Source organism: Dasypus novemcinctus, chromosome 2 (genome assembly GCF_030445035.2).
Source record: "Dasypus novemcinctus isolate mDasNov1 chromosome 2, mDasNov1.1.hap2, whole genome shotgun sequence".
NCBI lineage: Eukaryota > Metazoa > Chordata > Mammalia > Cingulata > Dasypodidae > Dasypus > Dasypus novemcinctus.
In genome coordinates, this window is record NC_080674.1 from 43,695,171 (window position 1) to 43,709,574 (window position 14,404).

The following is a 14,404-nucleotide window of genomic DNA, read 5'->3' on the forward strand; positions in this document are numbered from 1 at the left end:
CTTTTGACTACTTTGCAAATCAGGAAAACCAATGATATAAAACTGTGACAGGATCTTAAGTAGACTGGTTTGTCCATTTCAGGTTGCTGGTTGGTAGACCCCTCTAAGGCCCTTCATTTTTCTTTCTATGATTCCCTGAATTTTGAGCAGAAGATTTATCTGAGCATTACCCCATCGAACTCTCTTAATCAATGCCTGGCTAAAACTGGAATGTCCAACCCAGTATACTAAAAAATCACCCACAAAAAAAGGGTCTACAAAATGTCTTCACAAAACCTGGAACTTCCACGAGGATGTCTGATATTTTTAATCCAAGCAGTCAGCCTTGAAGTTAGGCTTCCAGGAGGCAGTTTGGTCCTTATAATCCAAGTAGCCAGTGGTTGAGTTAAAACTGAAGCTTGAAGCTTTGCATCCCTGGGTAGAGAGAGAAGCTGGGGACTCACTGAGATGGCTGGTGACTGCATTGGTACCTATAGGGCTGATGTGGCCCCCAAGAAGCTGGTGATGTATAGAGGTCAAATAAGGTCCACAGTCCATGATCCCAAAGTAGGAGGCTGAGCCAGCATATCCTTGACTATAACCTGAAGCTTGAGTATAGGTCATGGGATGGGAAATCTGTGGGCAGGAAGAGGAGGTGAACAAGAGATCTGACAGTTGGGAGATAGAAGTTGGGCTCCAGATGGACACCACAGCCCTGCTGCTGGAAATGACTGGGACAGTGGTACTAAAGAGGGGACTGAATTGACCACTAGTTCCACTCTCTGAACTCACTTCCTGAGCTGGAGACATCTTCTTTTGGCAGGTCTCACTTTGTTTTGACCTCCACTCTGTTGTTGCTGCTGTTGTTGGCGGCAATTAGCTCTTTGATTCTTAAACCATGTCTACACCCTGGACTTGGGCAAGTTGATTTTCAGTACCACTTCCTCCCACATGAAGATGTCTGGATACCAGGTCTTGGCAAACAGTACTTCCAGAATGTCTAGCTGCACCCAGGTGAAAGTCATCCCCTCCTGGCTCACCCTTCCTGGTATTATTTCTGGGGACAGGTAGCCCACAGAAGGGTACATCATCAAGTCCATTCCTGAAGTGGTCAAACTCAGCCCATCGACTGCATAAGGCTGTTGCTTAAGGTAATACATCAAGCTAAGGTTGTTTGGAGGTGCAGAGTTGTCCCATATTGAAGGGACCCAGTAGAACAGTGTCTTTTCTTAAAGAAAGTAATTATAGTCTGCCTTTCCTCCCCCCCCCCCAGAACAAAACCCCCACATCTTTAAATGTACACACTGCATTCCTATCCCTACATTTGCATAGGACTCATTTGCTGGCACTAGCTAATCGTCTCAAACAAAACTCCACAAGATGGCGGCAGAGTAATCAACTCCTAGAGTCAGCTCCTGCTACAAGGCTCCTGATACAAGTAAACACCCAGAGGTATCTGATGGGGGTTCCAGGAGCCCAATAGAGCATCCTGCAACATACTTGAAGGAATGGAAGGAGGAGACTGCCCATCTGCAGAGAAGACTCATAAGTAGAGCACTCCACACGATGGAGACTGGTGCTCATCCTCCACTGGAAGCACACGCCACCTCCGGAGCTGTTCCTCAGCTGAAATTAAAATCTCCACTTCCCAAAAATGGTGGAGGAAGAGATGGTTGGCTACTGATGAGTAAATTTGGTGGGTTAGAGTGTAATCATGAGAATAGCTAGTGTTTGAGCCTGTCCAAGTCAGAAAGAGGCCAGTAGCTGCTGTCTTAACTCCATGCCAGGCACAAGGGAAAGCAGGGTGGACTAAAAATCACAGTACTGGTGAGGACCAGCTTTCCATCCAGATCAGATTGCAGCTCTAGCCTAGGCCTCGGTGTCATATCCATGAGGGAGGAAGGTGCAGGGACCTGCACCAGCCTCTCCAGGAAATTACTGGCCAAGCCACGAAAGCCAGTAATTACCCTACTCTGGCAGCATGAGCTGCCCCAGGAACCATTCTTAGGCTGAACTGGAAACTCCGTTTCCTAAAAACAGGGGAAGAGGAGAAAGTTGGCTGCTAATTTTCACTACTGATTGGTAGACTTGGCTGGCTAAAATATAACTCTAGGAACAGCTGGGTGTATAAATCTGCCCAACTGGGAAAAAGACCAGTAACCTCCATTTAAATCCACCCCCAGCCTGAGGGGAAGCCCACCTGACATAAAATCACAGTGATAGTAGGGACCAGTTTCTTTCACCCAGATCAGCCTGCAGCCCTAGACTAGGCTTCAACCCTGCCAGATGCTCTCCACCAGCTATCCAGGTAACTGCGGGTACCTTTGGCTGACACAAACTGAAAATCAGAAGTCTACCAGGGCGACTGTGGTCATCTTGGACCCACACTGCATAGATTACTGCCCACATCGGCAGCTCCATCCCTGCCCCAGGCAGGAAAAGAAGGAGTGTGAAGCTTCATCAGTCTCTCTGGGCAATGACAGTCTAGGCCTGCACTACTTGGGTTATCCCACACAGCTGTGACACTGTCCTACCCCTGGCAAAGGAGGAAGTTGAGAGAAGATTCATTGGCCCTAGCACAATGAGGGCAACTTGAGCCTCCACAATTTTTAGCAGCAATTACAACCTTGGCTCCTACCACACAACCAGCAAGGGAGAAAGGGAAGGAAGGCCTAAACTAAAGAGAAAAACTGCACCCAGAATAAATACTCTAGTAATCCAGATGCCAAGACACCAACAAAAAATTACAATCTACACCAAGATACAGGAAGCTATGGCCCAATTAAAGGAACAAGATAAGCCTCCAGATGACATAATGGAGTTGAGACAACTAATCATAGATGTTCAAACAAATCTCCTTAATAAATTCAGTGTGATGGCTAAAGAGATTAAGGATATTAAGAAGACACTGGATGAGCACAGAGAATAATTTGAAAGCATACATAGAAAAATATCATCTTATGGGAATGAAAGGTGCAATAAATGAAATTTTAAAAACTTTGAAATCACATAATAGTAGATTTGAGGAGGCAGAAGAAAGGATTGGTGAGCTTGAAGAAATGGACTCTGAAATTGAACATACAAAAGAACAGATGAACAAAAGAATGGAAAAAATTGAACAAGGTCTCAGGGAACTAAATGACAGCAAAAGGCATGCAAACATATGTGCCATGGGTGTCCCAGAAGGAGAAGAGAAGGGAAAAGGGGCAGAAGGAATATTTAAAGAAATAATGGTAGAAAATTTCCCAACCCTATTGAAGGACATAGATATCCCTGCCCAAGAAGCACAATGTACTGCCATCTGAACAAATCCAAATAGACCAACTTCGAGACACATACTCATCAGAATGTCAAATGCCAAAGACAAGGAGAGAATTCTGAGAACAGCAAGAGAAAAGCAATGCATTACATAAGGGATACCCAATAAGATTAATTGCTGATTTTTCACCAGAAACCATGGAGGCAAGAAGACAGTGGTCTGATATATTTAAGATACTACAAGAGAAAAACTTCCAGCCAAGAATCTTCTATCCAGCAAGACTGTCTTTCAAAATTGAGGGCAAGATTAGAATAGTCAAAGATAAACAGAAACTGAGAGAATTTCTAAGCAAGAGACCAGATTTTCAGGAAATAATAAAGAGTGTGCTAGGGCCTGAAAAGAAAAGACAGTAGAAAGCAGCCTGGAAGAGGGTCTAGAAATGAAGATTATATCAATAAAAGTAACTATAAGTGTCAAAAGGGTGGTGAAAATAAAATATGATAGATAAAATTCAAACAGTCAGGAATAAACTTAACCAATGATGCAAAGCACTTGTATTCAGAAAACTGCAACTCAATGTTGAAAGAAATCAAAAAAGGCCTAAATAACTGGAAAAGCATTCCATACTCATGGACTGGAAGACTAAATATCATTAGCGTGTCAATTCTACTCAAATTGATATACAGATTCAATGCAATCCTGATAAAAATTCCACTAGCATTAAAAAAAAACTGAAAATAGAGTCATCAAATTTATCTGGAAGGGTAGGGGTCCTGAATAGTCGGAAACCTCATAAAAAGGAAAAGCAAACCCTCATCTCCAGACTTTAAATCCTATTACCTAGCTGTAGTGGTAAAAACAGCATGGTAGTGGCCTTAAGCCAGACACATAGACCAATGGAACCAAACTGATGGTTCAGAAACAAATTGTGACTGTCTGTATGGTCAAGTGATATTTGACTAGCCTATCAAACCCACACAGCTAGGGCAGAGCAGTCCATTCAACAAATGGTGCTGAAAGAACTGGATATCCATAGCTGAAAGAAGGAAAGAGGTCCCCTATCTCACATCTTATCTAAAAATTAACTCAAAATGGATCAAAAGCCTAAAAATCAAAGCAAGAACCATAAAATTTCTAGGAGAAATTTTAGGAAAATATCTTCAAGACTTGGTGGTAGGTGGATTATTAAAGGAGATAAGAGGAGGGCTGAGATGGACTACTGATATTTAGTGTATGTAGAAGGTTTAATTAGCTTTAATGTAAAAGTGTGGAAATGTATAGAGTGGATGGTAACACATAGTGAGTAACAGCTGGTTTATAAATGGGGATGTGGCTGAAAATGATAGTCTAGATATGTAAATGCCAATTGCAGAATACTAGAGAATAATCTAGGAACTGAATAGCACAGTAAACCAAGAGGTATACGAGAATTGTGGCTGATTGTACAGATGCAAGAGTGTCCTTTTACATGACAAATGTACATGACTATTGCAGAGTGTTGGGAATGTGAAGAAGCATGGGAAAAATACAGGTGGACTGACCTATGGACTGTAGTTAGCAGTAATAATATAATATTCTTGCATCCATGCAAAAAATGTACTGTGTTGATAATGAGGCAGTATGGGCAATCTGAGCCAAATGTATACTATGGCCAAGGTAACAATCAATGATATTATCTTATCTGTAGCAAATGTTCCACCAGAGTGTGGTGTGTTGATGGAGGGATGTTGGTTGGGAACTCTACACATGTGCATGATTGTTTTATATGTTTACAACTTCTGTCATAAAAAATATATTTAAAAAATAATAATAGGGTGGATTGGGGGAAAAACACAAAATGTAAGGTATGGACTATGATTAGTAGTAAGATTTCGACAATATTCTTTCATAATTCATAAAAAACATCTCATGACAATGCAAGGTGTTGGTGGAGGGTTGATGTATGGGACCCCTGTATGATATTATGCATGTTTGCTTTGTAAGTTTACAACTTTTACTGCACACTTATTTGTTATTGTCTGTTCATATATAAATGATATTAAGATAATATTAATAGGGTTAGTTGGGGGAAAAATACTTCAGTTAGTAGTAACATTTTGACAATGCTCTTTAATCATTAGTTAAAAAGTTTTAACAACAATGCAAATTATTGGTGGTAGGGTGAGTTATGAGAGTCCTATATGATGTTACATATGTTTGTTTTGTAAGTTCACAGCTATTACTATACACTTATTGTTTATGTTTGTTTACGTATGAGTGGCATACGTCAATAAATTAATCTTTAAAAAGGTAAAAAAAAAAGTTTGGGGCCATTTGCCAAACTCTTTTTTTTTATCTGTACAATAGGAATAAACATCAATGGATTGTTTCAAGGATTATATTAGATGTCACTTGTAAAACCCTTAACCTATAGCCTGGCCTACAAGAAGTGTCCAGTAAATGGCAGCTTCTATTTTAATTTCAACTGCTTTGTTACTTTTCATGAACTGTTATTAAAAGACATTCCTTAATGCCTGTTCTATTCTGTGCCCTGTGAGTCAAGCAAAATATTTCCATCTCTTCATTGCAGCCTCTCCCATTTCCTTTATCAAAATTACTCTCATTCACCTTTTGCCACCACACTAACATTTTCCAAATCTAGGAGTATTTCTTCTGCACAGTTTTTATTTTCAATAGTTTCATCGTTCTTTAAAAGATAAGCCATCTTATACCATTATTTTCCTTAACTTCCTCTTCTAAGAAACTTCAGTTTCACCAAATAATTTAGGAATCCTAATATATCTATTTACTGAATACATGCTGTATATTAATTTATTCAAAGCATTTCAGAGAACTCTTGCTAATAGAGGACGTAAAGTGATATTCCAAGATGATGCTGGGGCATCTTGATCTTTTGAATTCGATTTCAAGTAGAAATTCAGTTAGATATTATTTTGGAGCCCCCAAAAAATTTCTTCACTCAGTAATCCCAAAGATCACGAGGGAGCTGTATCATCAATCCAATGCCTTAAGGACTACTTAGATTTTCTGTCAGCCTGCCTAACTAATGTCTTGAAAAAGATATTTTGCTCATTGTTCTGGGAAATTTTCCTTATTTTCTTACATTTGATAAGAAAATTTGTCAAAAGCTCCCAGAAATTAAGAAGACTGCTGAACAAAACCCTTGGTTCAGATTGCTAATCTGATGATCTTTGGTTATTCTTTAGTCTGTCCTTTTTTTTCAAGACTCCTTTTTCCACTTCACTTTTGGTTCTCTATTTTTAAAAAGTAGTCAGACTCTTTCCTTATCTCCTGGGATAGGTTCACCCTTTGGCATTTTGATCTCTGTAAAAAAGGGTTTTTGTTATCTGGTCTTGCATATGCAATTGCAAACTTCAAAAAAAAAAATCTTATATGGGGGTGAATATTTATGACCCTAGGGAGAAAAAATAAATCTTTTGCTATCTTGGAAATGGGAACAAACACTAGGATGAGATGAAAGAAAAACGTTTCCCTGAAAACAGTGCCAACTGTCTCTACTAGAAATTACTTCAGAGTTGTAGCCCCAGCTAGGCAGGAGTGGGAGGGGTGAGAGGGTGGGGACGCATTCCTATGCTGCCTCCACCAGTGTCTTCCCAAACATAGCAACTAGCTAAAGAACACTGGCCCCACTATCATGTGGGATTCTCCTGACAAATGATGTTGTTTCTGCAAAAACTATTTTTCTTCACTTTTACTCTTCAGCCTGGTTCTCTGCCTTCTTTACTCCCTCATTTTAAAAAAGTATTGACCATGCCTGGTACAGCAGTAAGTGAAAGTCGCTGAAAGCCCATTGGAGCTCTAAACAGGAAGTGGCTTTGGGATCTAGAGCTAACCATTCTCTCTTTCTTTTTTTTTTTAATTCATTTTTTAAAAAATATTATATTAAAAAAAATGAAGTCCCATTCAACCCCACCGCCCCCACCCCCCACTCCCCCCACAGCAACACTCTCTCCCATCATCATGACACATCCATTGCATTTGGTAAGTACATCTCTGGGCATCGCTGCACCTCATAGTTAATGGTCCACATCATAGCCCACACTTTCCCACGTTCCATCCAGTGGGCCCTGGGGGGATCTACAATGTCCCGTAATTGTCTGTGAAGCACCACCCAGGACAACTCCATGTCCCGAAAATGCCTCCACATCTCATCTCTTCCTCCCATTCCCAGCACCCAGCAGCCACCATGGCCACCCTTCCCACACCAATGCCACATTTTCTCTGTGGACATTGGATTGGTTGTGTCCATTGCACATCTATGTCAAGAGGGGGCTTAGATTCCACATGGATACTGGATGCAATCCTCCTGCTTTCAGTTGTAGGCACTCTAGGCTCCATGGTGTGGTGGTTGACATTCTTCAACTCCATGTTAGCCGAGTGGGGTAAGTCCAATAAATCAGAGTGTAGGAGTTGAAGTCTGTTGAGGTTCAGGGTGTGGCTATCATAGTGTCAGTCCAGAGATCATTCTTTCTTTCTTGGCATCAGTTTTTAAACCTGAAATGAGTGGCTGGGGCAGGGGCATAGAGATCTGCAAGGCCCCTTCCAGCTCAGCTCTGCCATCCTGTTTGCTTTTTGTTTGCTTATTTGTTTCTGTTACAATTTTGAAGGCATTTCCCTCTAAAGATCTCAAGTACATTGCCATTTGTAATTGTCTTGGCAATCTTCACATATGCACATGGAAACACACATAGGTACAACCACTGCCAAATATGAAGAGTGCCTTCACATTTGATGATGTCTTCACTAATTGAGGCCCCCAATTAACAAACCTGGGTCACGAATGTTGGAATCACAGCTCAAAACCACAAAGAGCACAATCCCACAGTCTAAAGTGGCAGACTCCTGGACATTTGACAATGTCTGCTTTATAAATTCTGTTGTTCATTTGGTATTCTCAGAATGACTCCCATTGTTATTTATTCCTCAGTACTCAATGCTAAACATCAAAAGAGCCAAAACATCAAGTCCAGGGAAGAAATGTTTTAAGACAATTTATTTTTATACCAATATAACTTTTCTCTGAATTCCAAGAAAAAGGGTGTGGAGCCTGACATTGATCCATTATGTTAAATGGATTCATCCAATTCTAATTACTACTCCCTATTATGCAGCCCAAGGATGCCATGCTAGTCTTGGCACATATAAGTTACTGGCTGGACAGATTGTACTAAACAACAAAACTTCTCCAGTTAAAAATGATTAAAAAAAATAAAACAACTATACTATAAATCTGAAATGTGTTTTACCATATTCTGAGGTCTAAGGGATTTGAGAGAAGGGCAAAGAAAGGAGACTCTGGTTATTCATAACATTTCTATAAAGTATTTCTTCTGAAGAATGTCAAATGCCAGCAGCTTTGTCCTGTAGTAATTATTTGTGCACAGTTTTTTTTTTTTCTTTTGCAATCTCTTTCATCTTTTCAATGAAAAACAGCTAGGGAATAATTTTATTAATTCTAGGTTTCTAAAGATCTGGAGCAGTTCTGTTTTTATGAACTATTTTAAAGAATTTATCTACTTCAATGAGTCTTGCTTCATTACTGCTTGCTAATTCAAATGTTTCTCCTTCTACCACGGATTTTGCCCATAAGATTTGCTTTAATCTCATGACAAAGGGAAAATAGCAATGACTACAAATCTTCCAGCAAATCTTTATGAAGTCTACCATGTGCAGAGAACTGGACCAGTAAGCCTTCCCCATACAAAGAAAGCAGAACCAGATGTTGCCCAGTAAGTGACAAGGCTATTAGATTCAATACCTGTTGAGAGGCAGAAACTCACGATGCCTGCTACATTATGCAGATAACATTAAAGTTTGGGGAATAGCCTAATCTGGTGGATCCAGCTTGCCCTGAAAGGCTTAATGAAGACTGATGACTTCAAAATATTCACCCTGAAGCTTTGAGGGCTATGCTAACCTCCCACAATAGAATGAATAGAACAGAGCATTTGATCTCACCAAGTTCTGCTGATTCTTTAAAATGAAGGTATTTTTCCATACTTTGAAGAATTTTTCTTGTTTTCAAAAGTTCTGCAATCTAAATCCCTAGTGCTGATGAGGATGGGAATAAGGCAATGCTACCCTGAACTGGGGGAGGGCTGGAGGAGGGATCAGGTGAACTCTGGGGATCTGTGGGTATGTGGTTGAAATTACAATGTTGCGAATGTTCTTTTTTGCAAATAGAGCAGGGGAGGGTTACTGATTTAGGGTTTTAGATGTGGGGGTCGTGTGGGATGAGGTGTACCTGGGACAGTCTTCTAGGGAGTGTATGCATCTTCATCTTGTCATATTGTGTTATATCAGTGGACAGAGAACCACATAATGAGTGGGAAAGTGGAAGACTCCAATCCTGGGGAGTCCTGCTATATTCTCAAATAGAGGGGCAGGAATCTCTCGAGAGCCCTGGAAGTACCTAATAGGGGAGGACAGGCCAGTATGTCAAGACCTCAATGTTGTTGCATGTAACTATGAATCTTGTTCTTCAAGGAGTAAAGCTTGGTGGTTGCCATGGGTCATGTGGGGAAGGGGAGGGAGGGATAGAATGGATGGAACATGGGTCATTTGGAGGGTGATGGAAGTATTCTAAATGATTTTGCAATGGTGGATAAAGACCATGCTAAATTTCTTCAAAATTTATGAAAGTGTATGGTTCAAAATGTAAACCATTATGTAAATCATTGATTTTAATATATGTACATCAATTGTAACAAAATGTACCATCCACATGTAGAATATTATTAACAGGGGAAAGAGTAAGGATGCTGGATATATGGGAATCCCCTATACTCTGTATGTCACTTTTCTGTAACCTAAAATTTCTTTGAGGACAGAATGAAAAGATTAAGACCCTTGGGGAGTAAATGGAAGACAATCTCACTGTATGTACAAGACAACAGATCTTGCATTGACAAAAGACACAATGGCAATTTTTCAAAAATTTTATATTATTTATTATTAATTCAATTCTTTTTAAAAATTGTATTTTAGCTGTTATTTTTGAAACTACCATTATTACTTCATTTTCTTATTACTTATATTTGGCTATTTTGTTGGCTTCATTTTTGAAGAAGTTTTGGATCACAGAACGATTACAACTGGCAGGGGAGGATCATTAGTGAGGGGTGGCAGTGATAGGGGATGCATGGCAGGAGATTCACCTGGGGCATACTTATAAAGCATATAAATGTATTCAAATGTTCATGGGGCATTGTCATGGTGGATGGAGAGTCATACAATAAGCAAAAGAATATCAAATTTTCATCCTGGGGAGCTCTGCCACTTTTTCTAATGGGACAGTAAAAATCACTCAAGTACAGGGGCAGTGACTAGTGAAGGAGGATGGACCATTTATGGGCCCTTGATATTGATGACTATACTTATGAACCTTTACTTTAGAAATTGTAACTTAGCCTACTATCATAAGGGACCTAAGAGTTACCTCCTGATAGCCTCCTTGTTGATCAAATGTGGCCTCTCCTTAAGCCAAATTCATCATATATATACATTATCTTCCCCGCCCCCCCAGCCTGGGACATGACTCCCAGGGTTTAGCCTCCCTGGCACTGAGGAATTACTACCAAGCACCAACTAGCTATGTAACTGGAAAAATACCTTGACCAAAAAAAGGGGAAAGGGGAAAGACAAATTGGCTTATATGGCTAAAAGACTTCAAAGTGAGCCATGAGTTCATTGCAGAGGTTACACTTATGCAAGTTTCAGCAGGATCTCATTGGCTGCCAAAGTAAATATTGCCTCAAATAGTAGAGCTCCTGAGGATTCTGGAGACATTCAGACAGTATAGGCAGGGCAGACAGCTCAGGAATTTGGTGCCCTGCCAGTACACCTTACCTTGGAATTTATGCTCCCCAGTGTGACAGAGTTGGACTCAGTTATGGTTTCCCTATACATGGCTCTTCTGTCCCTTCTATTTGAACCTAGAGTTAGTACTAGAGTTAACAGAGGTACATCCAAGAGATTTAAATATGTGGGCTTTCCATGTGCCAACTAGGTCCTGAATGTCCATGAGTTGCAACACCTACCTTCCAGTTCACTGGACTCACCCAGGACAACTAATAAGGAGATGATGATGGACAACAACCCTGCCATGGAACTGAGAAAGTCTACAATGGCAAACAAGATGGTCACATCCATCTGCCCCATGGGGTCTAAGCCCCCTCTCACTTGGAAGTGGAGTGGGCATCACCATCCCAGAATACTCAGGATTGGGGAATGAACAATGGACTAGAGTAGACTTACTGGTATTCTACTATAAACTTATTGTGATTCTAGCAGCGGAAGAACTTGTATCATTGATGTGGACGCAGTGGTCATTGGAGGTTCTGAGCGAAGGGAGAGGGAAAAACTGTTGTAATCTGGGGGCATTGTTGAGACTTGGAAATTATCCTGAATGATGTTGCAATGACAGATACAGGCCATTATACATCTTGTCATAACTTAAAAAATTGTGTGGGAAAGTGCACACTACAATGTTATTTATAATCCATGCTTAGTGACAATGCTCCAAAATGTGTCCATCAATTGTAAAAAATGTACCACACCAATCAAGGATGTTGTTAATATGATTAAATGTGGGAGGGGTAGGGAGCAGTGCATATGGGAATTCCCTATATTTTTTACGTAACATTTTTGTAATCTAAGTATCTTTTAAAAATTAAAAATAAAAAAGTATATTTAAAAAACCCTTGTAGAACTAAAACAAAAATGCACAATACCCACAACAAGCATGCATTATACCAATGTGCTTTAAAACAGGCACTGCTGAGAATTTTCAAAGGAGAGGTGACTGTTTTAGGTTTATAGGCTGCTCAAAGCAGATACCCTGAAATGGATTGGCTTTAAACAATGGGGATTTATTAGCTTACATTTTGAGGTCATGAGAACATCCAAATCTACATACCAAAAAGGCAATGCTTTCTTCCTGAAGACCAACTGCCAGGGAACCTTGGCTCCTCTGCATCATTGCAAGGCACATGGCAGCATCTGTTGGTCAATCCCTTCTCTTCCAGGTTTCATTGCTTTCAGCTTCTTGTTTCTGTGGCTTTCTCTCTCTCTGTATATATTCATCTTGTTGATGAGTAAGAAGACTCAAGTAAGAGGATTAAGACCCATCCCAAATGAGGTGGGTCATACCTTAACTGACACAGCCTCAGTAAAAGATACTTACAATTGGTCCACACCCACAGGAATGGAATAGTTCAAGGACATAATCTTCTGGGATTCAAATAATTCAAACTACCACAGGGACTATTTTAAAATTTCCCAAAGCCATAGGCTTCTTTGCAGAGGATGCTGAATTTGAGCTCTCAGAGGATGAACATGAAACAAGGAGAAAGATGGTAAGAAATCTGGCATTGGATTAAGAGGCTGCCTGCAGGAAAGTAGTTGTAGGACAAATGCTTGGATTGAAAAGCTGAGCATGACCCACAAGGCAGCCTGCTGAGTCTCAAAGGAACCTCAGTCTCTTACTGAGACATCTATCCTGACAGTTTTTAAGGCAACATAACATTTATAGAAGGATTTATAACATCTGTGCCGGTTACCAACAATGACAGTATTTTGTCTCTCAAAGAATACACATTACAGGTTTTTTAAAATCAAACAATATAAAACTGACAACAAAAAAAAGGATTCTTCAAAGCATTGGTTCTCCAAGGTTGAGATCTGCCCTGTCCCCAACTTCACTCCAGCTAGCAGCATCGGCAGGGTACTTGTTAGAAATAATATAAAGCCTTTGGTTCCCATCCCAGACCTACTGAACCAGAAAGGGTGGCTTGGTGAGGAGGCTGGGCATGCAACAAGCCCTGTTATCACAAGCCTTTCAGATGATTCTCATGCCTACTAAAGCTTGAGAACCACTACTTTAATGAACAGTTAGGAAACAACATACTTAAAAGTTCAACTTTCAAGAGACCAAGATATTAAATCCATTAATAAAGAATTGGCTGTGTATTTACTGTGTTGCTGTGAAGTCATAAACGCTGGCCCAAAGAAGCAGTTTAGCAATGCATACAAAACAATTAGAGAACAAGTCAAGACAGGCTGTCACCAAGAAACCTAAGCAAAAGTCTGAAGAGTGCTGTGAGAAGGAAGGCAGGAGATAAGGGCTATACAAGCTGGGTCATAAAGAAAGAGCAAAGAAGACAGGATGTGAAGGAGTCCTCACAGGGAACATTCTTAATAATTTGTCATTTCTAATTCATGAGAGAATGCCTATTCTGCTTATCCAAGAAAAAGACACACACAAAAAAAGGCTTTAAACTCCCCGTTTAAATGGGGTAGACAATGCCTTTCTCTAGGCACAAATTTCTAGATACACTTTAGCCTCCCCTTCTTGTCTCAGATGTGTCAGGGCTCATAGCTAGTCAGGGAAAGCTGATCACCCTTTGGACTGTGTGGCCTCAGACAACATATGGCAAAACCAAATCTCCTGAAAACACTCCCAGGTCTGAGGACTGTGCGGAGACTACTAAGAGTATGCTGGTGGGCCCTGAGCCTCAGCAGAGTTGCAACTCCTACTCTCTGGTTCGTTGGTGTTACCCAAGTCAGCTAACAGGGAGACGAAGATGGTCAACCACCACATCAGGGAACCAAGAGCGCCAACAACTACAAGCAGAGGAATTGCATCCATCATCCATGTGCAATCTAAGCCCCCTCTTGATCTAGAGGTGGAGGGGACATCACCATCCCAGGGTCCACAGAATGGAGGAATAAAATATGGATTAGAGTGGACTTACTGATATTCCACTATAAAACTGTTGTGACTAGTAATAGAAGAAATTGTAGGATTGAGGTGGAGAAAGTGGCCACAGTAGTTGCTGAGGGCAGGGAGAGGGAAGAGAGGTGATGTGGGAGCATTTTTGGGATCTTGAGTTGTCCTAAATGATATTACAAGATCAGATGCTAGACTTTATATATCCTGCCTTAACCCACTGAATGTACTGGGGGAGAGTGTGAACTACAGGGTATACTATTACCTAAGTGTGCAGCAGTGCACCAAAATTTGTTCACCGCATGTGATGAGTGTGCCACAGTAATGGAGGGCTTTGTCGGTATGGGAGGACAGGGGTACGAGGGGTGGGGGATATATGGGAACCTCTTATATTTTTTAATGTAGCATTTTTATTG

General features: G+C 40.6%; 1 pseudogene; it reads right to left on the reverse strand.

The window, feature by feature from the left end:
- Positions 1 to 267: 267 nt before the first annotated feature.
- Positions 268 to 1,139, reverse strand: LOC101444926 (homeobox protein OTX2 pseudogene; annotated as a pseudogene).
- Between the last annotated feature and the right edge of the window lie 13,265 nt (positions 1,140 to 14,404).